Source organism: Eptatretus burgeri, chromosome 2 (assembly GCF_056783735.1).
Source record: "Eptatretus burgeri isolate ZD-2024b chromosome 2, Ebu_testis_v1, whole genome shotgun sequence".
NCBI lineage: Eukaryota > Metazoa > Chordata > Myxini > Myxiniformes > Myxinidae > Eptatretus > Eptatretus burgeri.
Window position 1 is genome coordinate 157,225,895 of NC_140962.1, and position 20,000 is coordinate 157,245,894.

Genomic DNA, 20,000 nt, shown 5'->3' on the forward strand with positions numbered 1-20,000 from the left:
AGAGAGACGACACATATTTGTGTGTATATAATATATATATATATATATATATATATATATATATATATATATATATATATATACATACACATATGAAGACCACAAGGGGAAAACCAGAGACGTCACTTTTTATAAATTTCAGGGTTATTGCACCTGCCAATAGTTGGCAACATAAGGTTTCTTATCACAATATTACTTGAACAAATAATCAGGGGTGTCACATAATATATATGGTATAAAGTTTAGCCGTGCAATGAAAAAACAAGTGTTGTCAAAGCTGATCAAGTAGAAACCCAGAGTTGTCAGTACTTTACTCCTGGTTATCTCCCTTTCATTCATGTTAACTGTTCCACCAGAATATTCAGAGTTGAGAAACTAAAAAATGAAAGGTTGTAAAACTTTCACAGCATAAACTCTGAGCACTACAACAGCCTATTTGGTTATATCATGGGCTCCGTAGTTGGTGCATAATCATGGTTCAAGCCTGGTCAAACCTTTATTGTGACTTTTATGGGACCCATGCCGTGGCTTAATGGTTAGCGCGTCTGAGTACCCATCCTCATTCGATGTACCCACCGCCCAATCAACCTGCTTTGGTATATGAGGGAGTCACATGAGGTGACTTCGGCTGTCACGGGGGTGCTTTATCCTTGGTTTCCTCCCGGTTTTCCATCATATTAAGTAGTACGGAGTAAGAAATGGAGAATCCGTCGTCATATAAGCAAAATACCCTTGAGTATGGCGTTGTACACCAATCAAACAAAAAAAAAATAATGACCGTTTAATGTTGAAAAAAATAATCTGTGATCACCAAAGTCATGTAATGTATGCAAATAACCAACAAGCATGAATTTGCTCCACATCCTGGGTTAAAATTGCATGGCAATTATTAAACAAGAGAATAACCAGTGATGTCAGTTTGCAACATTGATTCGTTCTTTGCTCTTAAATTAAATAACACAGAAGCTTGGCAAATGCTGCATGCTTAATTTGATCGGCCAATTATCACTCTTCCTTTTACTGGAAAAGAAATCTATATGACAGTTATTAAACTGTCCACCAAAGTCTTGAATCTTTGTTTTTCAGTTTCTTCAAAATTGACTTATCCTGACATCTTTGGTTTTCCCCTTGAGGTCTTCATATTTATATATATATATATATATATATATATATATATATATATATATATATATATATATATATATATATATATATATATATATATATATATATATATATATATATATATATATAATTACTCCTTTAAAAATAATGCTGATTGCTGCACAAAAGCTGGAAATTATTTCCATCTGGACATACATCAACCTGACAAACTGTGACATGAGCATTTAAAATGATAAAGAGCTGTGTCTCACTGAACACTAAAAAAGGAACTAAGATTCTCCATGTATTTCAGAGATCTGGAGCCAGTCAGTATTCGGATCCCTCCATATGCGCATATGAATGTGTTTGCATTTATTTGTTTTTGTTAAATACATTTTCAATTGTCCAGATAACTTAGAAATTTATTCGACATAACCCAGTCCCTCTCCATAAACAATAATATAATTATGGGATTATAACCCAGTCCCTCTCAGTAGGGTGAATATACTGATTCTGGCTTACTTTCCCCCATGTTAATGAATGGGGGATTCTCAGAGATTCATTTTTTTTTCCCTCAAAAAGAAACCCCCTTTTTATCCCAATGTATATTTATTTGTCTCCCCTTTTAACTTCGGGGCACTTTTTTTCAAATAACCAATGCTTATTGTTTAGCTCACTCATTGAACATATAAAGATTTGTTCAAGTAGTAAAGTAGTTGGGTGAATATACTGTGATTTGTTAAAGGTGATTCCAAAGAAATATCTAAAACATGTAAGTGAATTGAGATTTTAATAGCCTTCCTTGGGGCACTTTTTTTTAACCTTGGGGCACTTTTTTTCAAATAACCAATGCATATTGTTTAGCTCACTCATTGAACCTATAAACATTTGTTCATTCTCAAATTCCTTCAATAGTTTAATTTTCTTTGCACAATAATCCCAATCTAAAATATTGAAAAATAAAACATTTGAATCTTTATATTCTTCAAGATACCCCTTCTGTGTCATTATCAAATGATATACTTCTCTCATTAAACCTCATCTGATGACCTCCTGAGCCTCAGATTATTTCTGCATGAGCCCCGCCCACTTTTCATAAACCCGCCAACCTTTGCTTCGCCCCCCACTTTTCATTAAGTATTTTATAAGCCACGCCCACTTTTCCTAAACCCCACCCACCTTTCATGAGGTATTTTTCAGAAGCCACGCCAACTTTTCCTAAGCCCCGCCCACTTTTACTAAGCCCCGCCTACTCTTACATCATTTCCAGTTCATCTCCGACTCACAAAGAATTCACTAGAAAATTCTCGAATGTTATGGTTTTGAAAAATTTCCCAACGAAGGCTTGCCCGGGCTTGCCCAGGGAATTTTCAAAGAATTCTCTGTTTTGAAAAAATTTTCTCCATTCTTACATCTGACTCACAAGGCTTGCCAAGAAATTTTCAAAGGATCCTCCATTTTGAATTTTTTTTCTCCATTCTAACAACATTTGACTCACAAGGCTCGCCTGGGCTTGCCTGGGGTTGCCCAGGGAAACCATAGCAACCAGTCTTTCTGTATAAAAGCTTCAACCCAGACTCCATTTTAAACATTTTTTTACTGACAATGGTGTGCTGTGCTGAGCTTGGAGTTCCTTGGAGTTCTACTACTTGTATGGAACAAAAACTTCAAGTTGATGAACTGGATTCAAACCTCTTATCTATTGAGGTAAGATTTTATTTTTATATTTACAGAGTTTGATTTAAGCAGAGACTCATTTAATAATTAAATCACTTAATTAATACATTATTATTTTCTCTCACAGGAAATTGTATCTGAAATACACAATGAAAATATTGCTTTTGCCACAACTTGGGACGAAATTGTTGGCTTGGTTGAAGACCTTGCGAGCGAACAAGACCCACAGAACGAGCTTGGAGTTATACTACTTGTATGACTGTTACCCACAGAACGAGTTCCTTGGAGTTATACTACTTGTATGGAACTAAACCTTAAAGTTGATGAACTGGATTCGAACCTCTTATCTATTGAGGTAAGATTTTATTTTCCTATTTACAGAGTTTGATTTAAGCATAGACTCATTTAATAATTAAATATCTTCATTAGTACATTATTATTTTATCTCACAGGAAATTGTATCTGAAATACAAAATGAAAATACTGCTTTTGCCAAAACTTGGGACAAAATTGTTGGTTTGGTTGAAGACCTTATGAGTGACCAAGACCCACAGAACGAGCTCGACCTTGATGACCCAACCAAAGAGTTGTACCTTGGAGACCAGCAAAATCCTGAAAAAGAGTTTTACAACAATAGTACTCATTGCGAGTTATCAAGACAATACCCACTGAACAAGTTATACCTTGCTGAGCTAGAATACAAGTTTTACCTTGGAGACTCACAAATTTTGAAAAGAAAATCAGTAAATGAGTTCTGCCTTTATGGTTTAAATGATTACCTTGGAAACTCAGGAAAAGGGTTCTGCCAAGATGGTTCTAAATATGGGGCCTTCCTTGGAGACTCACAAATTTAGAAAAAAATTAAAACTGGTAAACCACCTTGGAGACTCACAAATTTTGAAAAAAAAAAAAAAAAAATCAGTAAATGAGTTCAGCCTTTATGGTTTAAATGATTACCTTGGAAACTCAGGAAAAGGGTTCTGCCAAGATGGTTCTAAATATGGGGCCTACCTTGGAGACTCACAAATTTAGAAAAAAATAAAAACTGGTAAACCAGTAATCCCGGGCTTCAAGGCGTGCCTCCATTTTAACAAATTTCAACACTATCACCCTGTCACATGATATGGGTTTTCCGAGTTAGAAAGTTAGTTCAAGTCTGCAATGGGGCCCAGCTACGGGGTCCCTCATGTTGTATCAATGAAGGATTGAAAAGCCCATTGCAATACATGATAAAGAAAAAAACTTCACATTGAACAAATTGAGGCTGGACAAATTTTCAAGTCCCCAAAAAAGTCCAATAACTCCACATTTGCATATTAATGTAAATGGCGAACTTGTAGAACGTTAAAATATCTTCCAGAATGTTTGGTCACTTTTTGTTTATCTTTTTTGGTTTTCATTTTACGACATGTCAAAAATGGGTGATTTTAAACTTTGGGGGGCTCTGGGGCCTCACTGGGGTAAAATACAGACATAGTGTAAATATATTTGGAATCCCCTCTTCAAGGCCTATCAGAATCTGTCATTAAATTTTTTCAACTCTCATTTGCATATTTGGCATATTTAATGAGGCAAATCGGCATCATTTTAATCATATACATTATGTAACGATTTCGACGAAATTAACAACTTCACATTCCAATGGAACCTCGCAAATGTTTGCAAAAGTTTGAGGCTGTCGTATTACCCCTTCTGGAGAAGAAGATGCTTTTAGGTTTTGGAGAAAATCCAATATGGCCGCCATACCACGTGACCTACGTCATCAAAATTTTCAAAGTATAAACTTCAGGTAGAGAGTTATTAAATAGATAAGTTTCATTGAATTTCATCCAAGCGTTGTTTTTATTTTATGACATTTCAAAAATGGGTCATTTTCAACTTTGGGGGGCTCTGGGGGCTCACTGGGGTCAAAAACAGACATAGTATAAATATATTGGGAGTCCCCTGTTTATGTGCTATCTAAATTTGTCATTAAATTTTTTCAACTCTCATTTGCATATTTAATGAGGCGAATCGGCATCATTTTAAATCATATTAATTATGTAACGATTTCGACCAAATTAACAAAGTAACATTACCATGGAACTTAGCAAATGTGTGCAAAAGATTGAGGCTGTCAGATTATCCCTTCTGGAGAAGAAGATGTTTTTAGGTTTTGGAGAAAATCCAATATGGCCGCCATACCACGTGACCGACGTCATCAAAATTTTCAAAGTATAATCTTCAGGTGGAGAGTTATTAAATGGATAAGTTTCATTGAATTTCATCCAAGCTTTGTTTTTATTTTATGACATTTCAAAAATGGGTCATTTTCAACTTTGGGGGGCTCTGGGGGCTCACTAGGGTCAAATACAGACATCGTATAAATATATTGGGAGTCCCCTGTTTATGTGCTATCTAAATTTGTCATGAAATTTTTTCAACTCTCATTTGCTTATTTTGCATATTTAATGAGGCGAATCGGCATCATTTTAAATCATATGAATTATGTAACGATTTCGACCAAATTAACAAATTAACATTACCATGGAACTTAGCAAATGTGTGCAAAAGATTGAGGCTGTCAGATTATCCCTTCTGGAGAAGAAGATGTTTTTAGGTTTTGGATAAAATCCAATATGGCTGCCATACCACGTGACCTATGTAATCAAATGTTTCATAGTATAAACTTCAGGTGGTGAGTAATTATCCTGTTAAGTTTCGTTCAATTTCATCGAACAGTTTTCCCTCCAGATCCGCCACAAAATCGGTCAGTAGAACATAAAAACGCCTTTAATAATAATAATAATACGAACGATTTCAATAGAACTTCAGCCATGCTTGAAGCCCTAATTATGGGATTATAACCCAGTACATTTCTCCAAACAATAATATAATTCTGTGATTATAACCCAGTCCCTCTCCATAAACAATTATATAATTATGGGATGATAACGCAGTCCCTCTCCCAAAAAATTATATAATTATGTGATTATAACAAAGTCCCTCTCCTCAAACAATTATATAATTATGGGATTATAACCTCAGCCCTCTCCATAAACAATTATATAATTATGGGATTATAACCCAGTCCCTCTCCAAAAAAATTATATAATTATGTGATGATAACCCAGTCCCTATCCACAAACAATTATATAATTCTGTGATTTGTACCCAGTCCATCTCCAAAAACAATTATATAATTATGGGATTATAACCTCGGCCCTCTCCACAAACAATTATATAATTCTGTGATGATAACCCAGATCCTCTCAATAAACAATTATATAATTATGGGATTTTACCTTGGTTCTCTCAATAAACAATTATATAATTATGGGATTATAACCCAGTCCCTCTCCAAAAACAATTATATAATTCTGTGATGATAACCCAGATCCTCTCAATAAACAATTATATAATTATGGGATTTTACCTTGGTTCTCTCAATAAACAATTATATAATTATGGGATTATAACCCAGTCCCTCTCCAAAAACAATTATATAATTATGTGATAATAACCTCGGCCCTTTTCATAAACAATGATATAATTATGGGATTACAACCTCGGCCCTCTCCATGAACAATTATATAATTATATGAACACAGGGAGTGTTGGATTTGTTTCCATGAATTCTTTAACTAATTGGATTAAAAATGGATTTTCTTTATAAGCACTGTGATGTGAATTCATAAATCCGTGTTCAGGGAAAGAGAATAAAAGGAACAAAAACCTCAAAAACAGTTCAGGACTCACTCAAGTTCCTGCATGGTGTTGATGTTCTTCAGGTTTCGAAGGATAGGCCCAGACTTAGTACCCAGCTTGCAATTAAACAACCTGTGAATAGATGAAAACTCAAAGGAGTGAAACAAAGAATTATCTGAGTCTGAAGTTGTAAATAACCAAGTTCCACCAGAAAGTTCTTTGTTTCAGGTTGATCAATAATTAAATAACCTCAAAATGAACAGATTTAAGGTCATATGACTGAAAATAGTATACCAACTCCCTTTCCATGGGACATCACCTCCCGGATCATGGAAACAGAAGTGTGTACCATACAAAAGAAAACAGTGAATAATAAAAAAAACTCTGGGTATGGCATTGAAGGCCAACTCCACATGTGGCTTCCTGACTTCCTCCACTCTTGTAGCCAGCATGTGGCACTCAACGGAATCCTTTCATCTTCTCCCCCTGTCAAGGCTGCAGTGCCCCAAGGCAATGTTCTGGGCCTCGTCCTATTCCTGATCTTCATTCGTGATCTCTCTGAATCCATGGAAAATCCTCTTTATTGGTTTGCTGATGACTCCACCTTATGCCATGACATCCCTCATCCTTCTGATAGGCAGCTCATCCTCCCTCTCTTTAGACCTTGAAAATAAAAATCACAAGCTCGTCATACACTTGGAATATGCCTTTTATCTTTTATCTTTGCCAGCTTAAATCCATGAAAAACAAGGCCGTCATGATGATTGGAATCTCCCGCTGTATGAAGCCGAGTCTATGGGCTATCACTTCCCCATCACAGACCGTTTTGGGGTCTCTCCATCTTCGTTTCCTCCTTTCTGGTCTTACACCCTCTGATGTTTTTGTGCTTTGTTTGTCCCCCACCCCCAGGATTCTGCAGAGCACCCATAGTCCACCGTCAAACCCCTTCTGATGAAACTACTTAAATACAGGAAACACTGCTAACCTACACTCAATCCTTCTCTTTTTTCCTGCTCAGGGAACTAACTTACATATTATCTTCAATCTCATTCTTCCCTCACAGTCTTCAAGACAGCTGTACACCACCACCTCAAATTATCCCCAATCCAAACCATGATCTTTTCTACCCTCACCGCAATCCCACCACAATCCCTCCTCCTTCCAAATTTCCATTTTCCCCTCTTGGGAGTTTCCTTCTGTGTCCTAATTGTCCACCTCATGCATCCTCTCCTGCCCCATTCCTCCCCACACCCATTGTTTGTCCAAGTCTGCCTCTATCATGGCCTTCAACTCCACTGTTGGTGTTTTGACCCTCTCTCTACTGATCCTTTTGTCCTGTTGCAAACTGATATGTTAAGTATACTAATTCTGGCTCTTCTATGAGTCTTGTCGATGTATAGAAAATAATTGATAAAATGTTGAGGGTGTGGCATAAACATGTTGGTCCAAACATGCTCTTGATGAGTTAAAGATGAGTTGACTCTTGATCTTGATGAGCTGAAGCTCTTGATGAGTTGACACTTCCGGTTCCGGGTTTGGAGCGTCGACAGGTCTCCTTCAGGACTCTCTGCTGACGATCTCAAAGTTAAGTTTCTAGTCGTTATCTGTCCCATTTTAACTGTTTATTCTCTCACTTACATGCTCCTGTGTGTTCCAAGTTCGGTTTTGTTTCAAAAATCGTGCTATTTTGTGAGATTTTGTCGACCTTGTCTTACCGGACGCTTGAGGCCAACCCTTGAGGCTTGAGGCCTTCCGGTTCCCATCGGTGTATGATTGTGTTTTGTTTTTTCTCCCCATTACCTTCAATTTCTATCCTCCCCACTTTACAACGTCCCCCATCCCTCCCAACTAATCACTCTATTTCTTATCTTTAAAATAATAATAATAATAATAATAATAATAATAATAATAATTAAAAAAGCGCTAAGTTTCTCCTTCCTCACTCACGACTCTCGATTCTTCTTCCTCATCCTCTTCATCTCCTCTTCTTCTTCTCCTCTTCTTCCTCAATTTTTTCTGCAACACTTCCATGAACTAATCGGTTGAAAACTCTCTCAAACATTAGAAATAATAATAATAAAAACGATCTCTTATAATGCTTCCTCTTCCTCTTTCACACGTGTGGTACTCTTTACTGCATCATAATGCACTACTCTTCTACTATTTAAACAGACTGTTCTCAATTCGACCTTTCCTTCATACCTTGCCTAAAAAAATCCAACTGTTACAGCGTTTCTTCTCTCCATTCTCTGGATTCACCTTTATTGCATCCATCAAGAATTGTGTTAAATCGTATCTCTGACCTAAAACTTAAAAAAACCACAGTTTGCTATGAATGTTCGCTTTCCATCAACCTTTCTATTTTTCCAACTTCAGTGCCAACTCAGCCCTCTCACCCCTCAATCTCAAAGCAACCATCCCACTCTTGTTCCTCCAAGCCTCCTTCTCATCTCTCTCAAAAACTCCACCCTCACCTTTCTCCCACCATTCATCCCCTTCACTCATCCTTCTCAAAGTTGCCCTCCCCTCTCATCCACAAAGTTGCCTCCTTCCACTGCCCTCTCACCTCAATCTCTTCACTCCACCTCCTCAACTGTCTTCTTCCCCCTCTCTTGTCCCCCCTCTCCCCCAGTACCACAGAGCCATTTCTCCTCCTCATCCGGCCCCCTCCCCTACCTATTCTGCAATCCCCCACACTCTTTCAACAACCCTCCTTACCGACTGCGGGGGAAAAATTTATATTAATGTATTTTAAATTGTAACAAATGGAGTTTCAGAAATGTAACTTTTATGCTGCAAATTGAATTGGCTGTCATTTCTGGCCAAAAGACTTCTGCCCTAAATGATAAGAAATGTGTTGTTCTGCAGCAGAGTGACCGAGCTGATAAATGAACCTTTGCTTAGAAAATGTACGAAGTGGCTTTTTGTCTAAAGGACACGTCTACAGTCTGGGTGAATATCCCCCAACCTCTCTCTCATGTAAGTATAAAATGCTTTGAAAGGCACATTGTTCTTTGTGCAAGCACGTGAGGAAGTATAGTTTCTCAGTGGCTTGTACTCCTTGGAACTGACCAAGTACCAAGTTAGAATAAAACTCTCTGATGTAATGTAGAAGTGAATTGAATCGGGTTGGTCTTACTGTTAACTAAAGTAAGAATAAATGAAACAGAACCAAATAATATTGCAATCAATGGGGATTCTTAAGTTCATTGTACGAGGGTGAGAAGTGTATGGTGTATAATGAGGAAATAAATTGTTTCACAAGGAAGGACTTGTGTGGACATCAGTTTTATCAATGTCGATAGGGTTTTTGTAGGATTTTATAATCAAATCGGACAAACGTTAAACTCTGTCTGAAGTCAAATAGGATTCCACAATCGGCCAGTTAGAATCCTTCAGGAGGACAACGATCACAACAAGGTGGGTTTAAAAAATCCACATCACCTACCCAACTCATCCCTTGTCCTAACCCTCCCCCCTACCCCCTGCACCCAAAGCCTCCTCCTATCCCTCTTCATTAAAAGTGTGGACCTCAAATATCCAGGGCCGTCGCTCAAAACTTTCAGATCTTTCCATACAGGTTGCCAATGACAAACCAGACATAATCTGCCTAACAGAAACTTTCCTCCCCCAAGACGTGTCTGACTCCCAAGTATCTCTCCCTGGTTACTCCCTCCTCCGGTATGACAGACCTGAGCCTCGTCCTGGTGGAGGAGTTGCTCTCTTCATCAAAGACTCCATTCCTCACTCTCAATGCACTGCCCTCACTCCCCCACACCCCAGGAATACCTCTGGCTACGGCTTCCCCTCCACTCCAACCTCATGTTTATATGTGTACTGTACCGTCCACCGAACAGTGAAGATTCCATCTAAACCACACTATCCGAAAACATGGACCAACTTCTATCTTCTCATCCAAACTCTCTCTTCCTCATATGTGGCGACGTCAATTGTCATCATGCCAGTTGGCTTGGTGTGGGTACCTCTCTCACCTGTCATGGCACCTCAGCAAAAGCTTTCTGCGACTCATTGGGACTGACTCAATTGGTTAACTTCCTGACCCGGATCTCAACCAATGGTACTCCATCTGTTCTGGATCTGATTTTGATAAATTTCCCTGAAAATATCTGCTGCTCTTCCACTGATCCAATCGGTTCTTCCGATCACGTCCTTGTCAAAGTGGACATCTCTCTGGCTGTTATCAGAGAACCACCTCACCGCCGTCGAGTCTGGCATTTCACTCAAGCTGCATGGCAGGGTCTTCAAGCAGCCATCAAACTTACAGACTGGTCTGCTATCACTACTTTCTCAAACATCAACTCATCCTGTGAATTCTTTCAAAGAATCTTGCCCTCCCTCATGCACAAATTTATCCCCTCTCGTCTTCAGTTGTCCTACCCTTCCTCCCGCCCTTGGTTCACTGAAGCTTGTGGTGAGGCAGTTGTCCTGAAACAACTTGCCTTTGCCTCATGGAAAGCAAACCCAACTGAGGGCAATCTCAGTTCCTTCCATAAAGCTCAGAACAAGAGTGTATCTACCCTCAGGAGAACCAGAAAATAACATCTTTCTCATCTCAAGTATGAACTCTCAAACCTCTCTCCCTCCTCAAAATCCTGGTGGCATCAAATCAAATCTGTTTCTGGTGTATGTTCCCCCTCCATCCCCTCCCTTACCTCAAATGGCCGCACTGCTGATACCGCACGTGAAAAATCTGAATGCCAAAACTCGGTGTTTCAGCTAAATCTTGTGTCCAAAACCCATCACTTTCTCTACCCACCTTACCCAGTCGCACCCAACTGTCCCTGGACAATGTGTCCTTTTCTCCTGACAAGGTGGAGAGCTTGCTGTCAAACCTCGGCTCAGATTCTGCAACCGGTCCAGACGACATCAGCCCATGTGTCCTCAAAGCCTGTTCTTCTGTTCTTGCTCACCCTCTCTGTTCTATTCACCCTCTCATTTGCTCAAGGTAATCTGCCATCTGCTTGGAAATCAGCAAACATCACTGCCCTGCATAAAAAAGGTGCAAAAACAGATCCCTGCAACTACAGACCAATCAGCCTTCTCCCAATCATCAGCAAGGTTATGAAATCCATCATCGCTTCAGACATCAAATCCTTCCTCTTCTCCAATGGCTTGATTTCTGATCATCAATTTGGTTTCAGAACAGGTCACTCCACCCTGGATATGCTGCTTCTGCTCTCCCAACAATGGATGGAAGTCCTCAATGCCAGACAGGAAATCCAAGCCGTATCCCTGGACATATCACTTGCTTTTGACACAGTCTGCCACCCTGCCCTGCTCACGAAATTCTCTTCCTATGGTATCCATGGCCATGTCAACTCATGGCTCGCAGACTTCCTCTCCTGTCGCAGTCACCGTGTTGCCCTAAATGGAGTTCTTTCATCCCCTCTTTCTGTCCAGGCTGGAGTTCCTCAAGGTAGCGTTCTCAGCCCTGTTCTTTTTCTGGTTTTCATCAACGACCTCTCCGACTCTCCGGAAAATCCAATATATCTCTTTGCTAATGACTCTACCATCTGCCGTACCATCGGTCATCCCTCAGACCGGCAAGCAGCAGCTTCTTTGCTCACTGCAGATCTGGGTAAAATCACAAACTGGTCCAACACGTAGAACATGTCTTTCAATCCGGGCGAATCTCACACTCTCACTATGTCTCTTCGAAAGGACTGTTTAGAAACCCCCCCCATCCACTTTCTCAACAATCCTCTGGAAGAAGTCCTTTCTTTCAAGCTTCTGGGTCTCACTATCTGCCATGACCTTTCCTGGGAAAGCCACATTTCAAATCTTGCCTCCAAGCCATTCACCGACTGGGAATCCTCCGGCGTGCAAAGTCCTTCCTCGGCCCACCTGAGCTCCTGACCACTTTCAAAGCTTTTGTCTGCAGACTGATGGAGTAATGCTCTCCCCTCTGGGCTGGTGCTCCTGCCTCCCACCTTTCTCGGTTTCACGCTGTAGAAACCAAGGCATTTCGGATGATTGGCATCTCCCGCAATGAGGCTGAGTCTTTGGGCCTCTCACTCAATCACCGCAGGTTGGTCGGTGGTCTTTCTGTCTTCTACCAACTCCTCTCCAGCCTTGCCCCCCCTGCTCTATCTGCGATTTGTCCCCACCACATTTCCGCAGGGCACTCAAGGTCCGCCAACAACCCCCTTCTGGAAAAACTCCCAAGATCACGAATCACTGCTCACCTTGACTCTTTCATTCCTCCTTTTCCCGCCTTTGGAATAAACTCTCTCACTCGATTCATTCCCATTCTTCCTTCCAGGCCTTCAAAACAGCTGTTCACCACCACCTCTTATCATCCCCCATCCAAATCCCCGATGTTTTCTACCCCCCATTTTATGTTTTCTCCCCCGATGCTCCCCGTCCCATCCCTCTTCCTTCCACAGATCTCCTAATGTCTCTGTTCCCCACTGTTTTGTCCTTCCCACTCCCTCCTCTCTTGTCTCATGCCCCTCTTGATGTGCGTTGTGTGTTTGCTCTCACACGAGCCTCGACAAGGAAGACAAAAAAAAAAGATTCTTCTTTTTCCAAAGAAGATAAATCCCTACCATCCCCCAAAGCCTACAGTGGGGGGAACAAGTATTTGATACACTGCCGATTTTGCAGGTTTTCCCACTTACAAAGCACGTAGAGGTCTGTAGTTTTTATCATAGGTACACTTCAACTGTGAAAGACGGAATCTAAAACAAAAATCTTGAAAATCACATTGCATGATTTTTAAATAATTAATTTGCATTTTATTGCATGAAATAAGTATTTGATCACCTACCAACCAGTAAGAATTCCGGCTCTCACAGACCTGTTAGTTTTGTCTTTAAGAAGCCCTCCCATTCTCCACTCATTACCTGTATTAACTGCACCTGTTTGAACTTGTTATCTGCATCAAAGACAGCTGTCCACACTCAATCAATCAGACTCCAACCTCTCCACAATGGGCAAGACCAGAGAGCTGTCCAAGGACATCAGGGACAAAATTGTAGACTTGCACAAGGCTGGGATGGGCTACAGGACAATAGGCAAGCAGCTTGGTGAGAAGGCAACAACTGTTGGTTGAATTATTAGAAAATGGAAGAAGTTCAAGATAACAGTCAATGTCCCTTGGTTTGGGGCTCCATGCAAGATCTCACCTCGTGGAGCCTCAATGATCATGAGAAAGGTGAGGGATCAGCCCAGAACTACACGGCAGGACCTGGTCAATGACCTGAAGAGAGCTGGGACCACAGTATCAAAGAAAACCAGAAGTAACACACTACTCAGTCATGGATTAAAATCCTGCAGCGCACGCAAGGTCCCTCTGCTCAAGCCAGCGCATGTCCAGGCCTGTCTGAAGTTTGCCAATGACCATCTGGATGATCCAGAGGAGGAATGGGAGAAGGTCATGTGGTCTGATGAGACCAAAATAGAGCTTTTTGGTTTAAACTCCACTCGTTGTGTTTGGAGGAAGAAGAAGGATGAGTACAACCCCAAGAACACCATCCCAACCGTGAAGCATGGAGGTGGAAACATCATTCTTTGGGGATGCTTTTCTGCAAAGGGGACAGGATGACTGCACTGTATTGAGGGGAGGATGGATGGGGCCATGTATCGCGAGATCTTGGCCAACAACCTCCTTCCCTCAAGAAGAGCATTGAAGATGGGGCGTGGCTGGGTCTTCCAGCATGACAATGATCCAAAACACACAGCCAGGGCAACTAAGGAGTGGCTCCGTAAGAAGCATCTCAAGGTCCTTGAGTGGCCTTGCCAGTCTCCAGACCTGAACCCAATAGAAAATCTTTGGAGGGAGCTGAAAGTCTGTGTTGCCCAGCGACAGCCCTGAAACCTGAAGGATCTGGAGAAGATCTGTATGGAGGAGTGGGCCAAAATCCCTGCTGCAGTCTGTGAAAACCTGGTTAAGAACTATAGGAAACATGTGATCTCTGTAATTGCAAACAAAGGTTTCTGTACCAAATATGAAGTTCTGTTTTTCATATGTATCAAATACTTATTTCATGCAATAAAATGCAAATTAATTATTTAAAAATCATACAATGTGATTTTCAGGATTTTTGTTTTAGATTCCGTCTTTCACAGTGGAAGTGTACCTATGATAAAAATTACAGACCTCTACGTGCTTTGTAAGTGGGAAAACCTGCAAAATCGGCAGTGCATCAAATACTTGTTCTCCCCACTGTATTCCTGGTGTTGGCTTAATGGTTAGGGTTGTGGGTTTGAATTAATACCAGGTGGGGTTAACTCGGCCTGTCATCCTTCTGAGGTCGGCAAAATGATGGCCAGCATGCTAGTATATAGTGTCGGAGTGGCGACCCATCCAGGATTGTGCCCAATAGCCAAGGAAACTGCTCAAGCAGCACCAACGCTCTGCACAAGGTATGGTCCCAATCTCCTCTCCTCCCCAAAGCCTCCTCTTCCAACCTCCACCCTCTCTGAAGTTGCACTGTTTGCACCACATGGTACAATCACCTCAGTTCAACCCCTTTTGTCCAAAAATAGTGTTCAAATGGTGTAAATGTATAATTCGGGATTTAAAATCAAATGGATACACAAAACGTTGGCTTTATGGTTCTGGTGCACCACAATGTCTTCTTATTCTTCTTCTTCTTCAATTTACAACTTATTTTTTCACTTTACGTCTCATAAACCATGCTCCACAAACATATTGATCACCAGATCTGAGTTTAGATTCTTTGTTATTTTTCATATTTCTTCACCTTCACGACAAGAGAATGAAACACTGAATGTTCAGAATGATTTGTGTGAAGCCATTGATCCTTCATAAAAAAAAATATGTTTGATCATTCATCATAAATTCTCATTTTCTATTCATTGACCCCAAAGATCCCCAAAACAAAACTCGCTGTGCCTTTCATTCCAATCTCTGAGCACAAGAAAAGTACAAATTTCAGTCAAAGGTCAATAATGGAGGTCAAGGTTTACTTGGAGAACCTCAGGTTTGAAATCAGGGATTATGATGCCATTATATTTTTATTTCCTGAAACAAATCCCCTTCCCACTCACCTGAGGGATCGTAACTTTGTTTGGGATTTCAGACCTTCCATCAACCCTTCCAGTCCCTCATCACCGATGGGATTCAAACTCAAACTGAGGGTAAAGGTGGGAAAGAGAAAAACCCTGAGGTTATCATTACATTAACAACTTGGAGAACCTTGGGAATCCTTTCACCATTTCAATAGTTATGTTTATAAATCAAATCAATATACATATATACATATATATATATATATATATATATATATATATATATATATATATATATATATATACATACATATATACATACATATATACATACATATATATATACATATATATATACATACATATATATATATATATATATATATACATACATATATATATATATATATACATATATATATATACATACATACATATATATATATATATACATACATATATATATATACATACATATATATATACATACATATATACATATATATATATACATACATATATACATACATATATATATATACATACATATATATATACATACATATATACATATATATATATATACATACATATATATATATATATATATATATATATATATATACATACATACATATATATATACATACATACATACATATATATACATACATACATACATACATATATATATATATATATATATATATATATATATATATATATATATATATATATATATACATACACTCTCAAGTCCCGAATGAGTGTGGGGGCCTGAATAAGGGTGTAGGGTGGAACATTTTCCTAATTTTAATAAGAGTAGAGGGCGGAAAAAGCATGTCGGGTGGAAAATCCCAAAAGTCTAATAAGCGTGCAGGTCCGAATAAGAGGGCAGGGTGGAAAAACCAGAAATGTGACAAATATAGAACATGGATTTTATTGATCAAATACATACATTACAATGCCAAGATGCGTACTGTACTCTACGCTTTTTCTTTAGCAAGCTGTATGTGCTTCTTCACACTCCTTCGGGGGTTTGCGTCGATTGTTTTGAATCTGCTGAACTGTGGAGTGAAGAGTTCGGACGTGGAAGACGAATGTTTGTTGATTACAGCTAGGACGTCATCAAGGAATGCACAGTCTGCTTTTGTTTCATCATCTGTATCTTCGTCATGATAGACGACCGCGTCATGGGGATTTTCACCTTGAAAAAAAAATAAGCGTGCATGCACGCTTATTCGGAACTTGAGAGTATATATATATAGAAATATATATGGTGTCCCAAAAAATATACAACTTTTAAAATGCTTCGTTTGATCCTAAAAAAAAGCAGTAATTTGTCACTAATGCTTCATTTCTTGTTGGAAAGTCCCTGAAGTTTATTTTTATACCAAGCAAGTGCCAGAAAAATGCCAAGACTGACCGTACAACAATGGACGAAAATTGTTGAACTTTGGCACCAGACCAAAAGTGTCATACAGGTGCAACGTCTTTACTCGAGGCATTTCGGTATCCACTTGCGCCATGCACCAAACTTTCGGACAATAAAGTGCACCATCGCAAAGTTTACCAATGTGGGAACTATCCGTGACCTTCACAAGGGTCACAGTGGTCAGAAGAGGACAGGTCGTAGTGAAGAAAATGTGGAAATGGTGAGACAGGCGGTCGTTCAGAGTCCAAAAAAATCGATTCTATGACTTTCTGCCGAGACAAACATTCATAAGAGCACCGTTCAGAGGATCCTTCGCCAAGACATTCATGCCTTTCCATACAAAATTCAAACGGAAACGGTGCTTACTGATCAACAGAAACGCAAACGACCGGACTTTGCAAATTGGTTCTCAGGAAAGTTGGAGGAAGAAGCAGACTTCCTCAAAAAACTTCACATGATGGAGGAATGCCATGCTCACTTGTCCGGGGAGGTAAAAAAGCAAAACTTTCGGTCCTGGGGAACTGAAAATCCTGGTAATGCATCAACTGAACTGGTTCCGCGATCTGTTCGCAAAGTCACCATGTGGGTGGCGGTTGGTTGGTATGGGATAATTGGTCAATACTTCTTTGAAGATGACCAGGGACACACTTGCACAGTAAACCAGAGGAACTATCGTGAAATGATTCAGGAATTCTATCTGCCTGAGCCACGTACTCAGGCCCATAGGAGAAACAACCTGATCCAGATGAGAACCCAGTGGTTCCAGCAGGATGGGGCACCGCCCCATACAGCCAGGGAAACAAGGCGTTTTCTCAACCAACATTTTCAGGGCTGCTTTATCTCCCTCTACGAAGACGTTGAGTGGCCTCCGTATTCCCCTGATCTTACTCCTCCAGACTTCTTCTTGTAGGGGTATCTGAAGGACAGGATCTATGGAAACCTGAGGCCTCAGACTCTTGATCAGCTGAAGGAAAATATCCAACTAGAATTCCAGAATAATCCTCAGGAAACGTTTCCCAAAGTGATGGTGAACATGACAACGCGTTTGCAGGCAGTGATCGGACAACGTGGAGCCAACGTCGAACATGTGGTCTAAAAGAAAACGACGATTCTATACCAAAATTTAAATTTTGGTGGCAATTTTGACATGGGTACAATAAACTTCAACCTTTCAGCTTTCTATCCAGCAATATATCGTTGTTAAAAATATATGTTATAACCATCCTCTTTGCAGATGAAAAGTTGTATATTTTTTGGGAGACCCTGTATATATATATATATATATATATATATATATATATATATATATATATATATATATATATATATATATCTATATATGTATATATATATGTATATATATAAAAAATATATATTGTTGTGAATTCGCGCCCGCCGGCATGCGAACGGCCATGTGACTCGAATCGCGGCACGTCGCCCACTGGACGGACAATTCTGTCGTGACCCTCTCGGAACAATGCCGGGAGCTAGTCACGGGTGGGGGTTTAACCCCACCACGACCGTGCCAATTTCCCACCCGCGCAGGATAGGGTTGCTCACCAAATTCCATCTACCTTAGTACCTGCGTGGATGGTCGACCGGGCGATCGTACCTCGCCGCAGGCCGACTCTGGACACAAACTGCTTAAGCGGTCCGTTCCGTGCTACAGTGATAACCGAGCAGTGTTATCGTCGGCCTCGACGGTTCCGATTAATTATCGGGCGTATTAAGCCCACTGCGAACCCTTTACGTGAGGCAGGTTGGAGGGTCAATTAAAAGGAAGGATACGAAGCGAAACGGGCACAGTTCAACATGCAAGCACTTTATTTACACGACACACGGAGAGCACACATACACAGCCAAACAGTCAAAATGCACATGATAAGCAAAAGCAAGAGTTAAACCGAATACGCATACACACGGCAACACTTACACAGTTCTACTTTACAAGACACGGCACCACAAGATCCATACAAAAACCCCGAAAAGAAATGGTGACTTCCCTTTGGGCCGTCGAGTCCATCTCCTACGTCCGTCGACGTGGTCGCGCCTGGCCGCGACTCCGTGCCCTGGCGCGGTAAGCGAGTCCTCTCCGGCGTGCCTCGTGCCGGCACGTGTTGGCCGCTCGATGCCACGGACGGAGTTTCCGGCGCTATCCCAGCGCGGATAGAAGGGGGGGGGGGAAACGTTGTTGCTCGAGGTCGTGGTGTGGGGAATGGCAGACGATCCGTACCGCCAGCGGGGTCTCGGGACCGCCCCACAATAAGACCAGGCCAGCAGCCACCAGGAAGAGAAGAGGACGAGCGAGCCGGAAGACAGGAAGAGACCAAGAGCAACAACAGCGCTCCTTCCGTGTCTGACTTTTTATCCCCCGGGGCTCCGCCCTTCACTCCGCCCCCGTTTTCGGCTCCACCCTCCTTCGAGAGGGTTCTCGAAGAGGGGCGTTCCCTCACCCCGACCGCCTCACACTGGTCATCCACCAATCGGCGGCGAGCTGCCCTTCCTCCTTCCTTCACACCAAGCGCGGGGAAAAATGGCGGGAAAAACAGGCGGGAAAAATCCACGTGCCACCGTTGTGCCTTCTTCTTTCCCTCCCGCGTTCGATGGTTTCCAACGCGAATACCGTCGTAGTGTGGACCGTGGAGGATGGCGTTCATCAGCGGGGGTAGTGGCGATGATGGTGGTAGTTGTTGTGAGGGTGGCGGTTGAGACGTAGTTGGTTCAAAATAAAGATAGAACAGAAAAACGGCTATCTTAAAGGGTCGCAAGCCCCAATGAATCACATAAATCCCCTGTAAACAATGGGTTTGGTGTTAACTACACATGTACTTAGAGTTATCTCACCTTCGGGCCCTGAATGGTGATTTGCAAATTTCCACATCCGTAACAATATATACACATATATAAATGATTATTTGGTTGTGACTGTCCTGGTTTGAGCTCTGAAAGTTAATTCAAGAAGAAACTTTTTTTGGTCAGATTTTTAACCATGATGCACCAAAATCAGCATTTTTGCCAGTCATGAGGAGGTAATTTGGCCCATTATTGCTGTGTTGCACTCCAGGGCTAATTTATTTCCGACAGTTTCACTCGACAGTCT

The 20,000-nt window shown here is 40.8% G+C and overlaps 1 pseudogene across 1 annotated transcript in view; it reads right to left on the minus strand.

Annotated features, from left to right (window-relative positions):
* Positions 1-20,000, minus strand: part of LOC147033681 (NACHT, LRR and PYD domains-containing protein 12-like) — a 154,157-nt pseudogene that overhangs the window by 25,451 nt on the left and 108,706 nt on the right. Inside the window, exons 11-12 of the transcript XR_015055599.1 lie at positions 15,505-15,588; positions 6,520-6,600 (exon numbers count right to left, since the gene is read on the minus strand). The product of XR_015055599.1 is annotated as an NACHT, LRR and PYD domains-containing protein 12-like (transcript). The remainder of the gene's footprint in view (positions 1-6,519; positions 6,601-15,504; positions 15,589-20,000) is intronic.